This window comes from Pollachius pollachius (genome assembly GCF_949987615.1).
Source record: "Pollachius pollachius genome assembly, chromosome: 14".
NCBI lineage: Eukaryota > Metazoa > Chordata > Actinopteri > Gadiformes > Gadidae > Pollachius > Pollachius pollachius.
This window is the reverse complement of record NC_136947.1, coordinates 13,267,353-13,269,852: the sequence shown is the minus strand read 5'-3', so window position 1 is coordinate 13,269,852 and position 2,500 is coordinate 13,267,353. Positions and strand designations below refer to the sequence as shown.

The 2,500-nt window shown below is 53.5% G+C and overlaps 1 protein-coding gene across 2 annotated transcripts in view; it reads right to left on the bottom strand.

Moving 5' to 3' along the window:
- Window positions 1-2,500, bottom strand: part of rnf220a (ring finger protein 220a) — a gene marked incomplete at its 5' end in the record, with an annotated part of 143,197 nt that overhangs the window by 35,954 nt on the left and 104,743 nt on the right. The window lies entirely within an intron of this gene.

Sequence of the window (2,500 nt, the reverse complement as noted above, 5' to 3'; positions counted from 1 at the left end):
TTGCACACCGTGTGACATCAGCGTCTTGATGGCGATGGCTCTCACCGCTCACTGACACCTGGGATTGTTTCCTATCTCTCCTCTGCCTCCCCTCACCCACCTCCCCTTTCCCCCTCTTCTCTTCTTCTACGTCTCCGCTCTGACATGTTTGAGTATGCATGGATTATTTTTTGTTATCAGTGTGTGTGTGTGTGTGAATGTGTGCGTTTGTGTATGCTTTCGTTGTTCGATTGAACGCAGGCCTGTGTATCTGAGTGTGTGTGTGTGGGTGTGTTTTTGAGTGTGTGTGTGTGAGACACGGTGTACAGGCTATGATCGAGAATCTGTCAATCGCACACGTGTGAATAAGTGTGCATGTGAGAGTCTACAGATGTGTGTGTGTGTGTGTGTGTGTGTGTGTGTGTGTGTGTGTGTGTGTGTGTGTGTGTGTGTATCGGTTTCTGTGTGAGAGAGCTGAACGGCAGCCTTACCTCTGCCAACAAAGAGAATAAACATCGTCGACACACTCTAGCTGGCATGTAATGCCCCCTCCCAATCTCTCTCTCTCTCTCTCTGTCTCTCTCTCTGTCTGTCTCTCTCTCTCTCCTTTCTCACATTTATTCATGACCAGGGAACCTGAGAGACGCGTCAACCACAACAAGAGCCCTGCCCGCCTGTTGATGCTGTCAAACAAACGTAGGAGGGGATGGAGAGAGAGAGAGATGCAGAGACAGGGAGCGAAGGAGATGCAGTGAGTGAGAGAGAGGGAGAGAGAGGTACAGAGAGAGATACAGAGAGAGAGAGAGGGAGAGAGAGAGGGGGGGGAGAGAGACGCAGAAACAGGGAAAGAGAGAAATTAAAATAGAGAGCTGGGGAGAGGGATGCAGAGAGAGAGAAAGAGAGAGACAGAAAGAGGAGGACAGCAATTGCATGCCTGCCAAGACAGGACAATATTGTCACAATGACATGGGGAGAGAGAGAGAGACAGAAAGAGAGGGAGAGAATGATGAGCGGGGAGGGCAGGGGCTGTGAAATAGAAGTGAGAGCAAACAGGAGGGAAAGTAAAACAGCAGCAAAAGAAGCAAAAGATAGCTCCACACATTCACTCATCCGTCATCCATCCACCCATCAATCCATCCATCCACAAGAGCCCCAGCACCAGTGGACAGCTGCTTTGATTGACAGCTGGCCGAGGACTCTCAGCGCCTCACCCCTCACCCCGCCTCCCCCCCACCACCAGGGGAGAGAGAGAGAACAGGGGGGAAATTAAATCAGTCCGTGTTCCGTTTGTCGCGCAGACGGGAGGCTGGGGAGAGGGGGGTAGGGGGGAGGTGTTGTCTGAAGGGGGGAGGGCAGGGTCGGAGGGACCAGGAGGGTTGGAGGAGGTGGGGGAGGAGGTTGTTGAGCTATGAGATAAAGATTGCTTTTTCCCGCCTCTCCTCCTCGTGTCGCATGGCACCGAGGCCGACGGTGCGCTCCACTGGAGGTAAATTGATTAGGAGGAGGAGGAGGAGGAGGAGGAGGAGGAGGAGGATCAGGGGGGAGGAGGAGGAAGAGGTGGAGGAGAAAGAGGAGGAGGAGGGAGGAGAGAGGAGGAGATGCACACAAAGAGGAAGGGACGAGGAGGAGCGGAGAGGATGAGGTGGAGGTGGAGGTGGAGGAGGAAGAGGAGTAGGAACGGGAGGCGGTGGAGGAGATTGGCGATGAGGAGAAAAGAGGAGCTGAGGGTGTAGAGGGAAGAGGGGGATGAGGAAGTGGGGTGGGGGGGGGAGAGAGGTTAGGAGGGGTATGTAGATTGGCTCGCCCCCGCATGAGCCCCCTGATGGTGTGTGTAGGGCATGATAGATTTCCGTTCGGAAGTGTCTTTTAGTGTGTGTGTCTGTGAGAGAGAAGCAAGTGTCCTGGGTCCTAGAAAGTTGACAGTTCCCTTTAAACATGGACCCCCCCCCCCTCCCCCAACACGCTCTATCCTAACATCTTCGTACTGTGACCTCCCCAAATCCTATTCCTCCCCCCTGTCCCCCGTCCGCTCTCCTCCCCCTCTTCTCCATACTGGCATCTCGTTCATTGGACCTCCTCGGAAATCATTAAAGGCAGATTTACTACAAATTGGCCCAAATTCCTTCTGTCACTTTCAATGTACCAGCTAGTAGCATACAGCAGGGGCGAGAGACACAGAGAGAGAGAAGGAGAGAGAGGGAAAGGAAGATAGAAAAAGGGAGTCGGGGACGGGGGACGGGGGACGGGGGACCGGGGACGGGGACGGGGGTGGGTAGTAAGTGCGTGTGCAATATATTCAAGCACACACATCCAGACTCTCAAACGTGCACTCACCCTGCATGCATCTAAAGGAAATCATTGGTTGTATTACAGAGGGCTGTGATGCTATGGTCAGGATAAAGACCTTGTCGGAACCAATGCCTGGAGCAAGGACACATAGGGAGAGAGAGAGAGAGAGAGAGAGAGAGAGAGAGAGAGAGAGAGAGAGAGAGAGGGAGAGAGAGAGAGAGAGAGAGAGAGA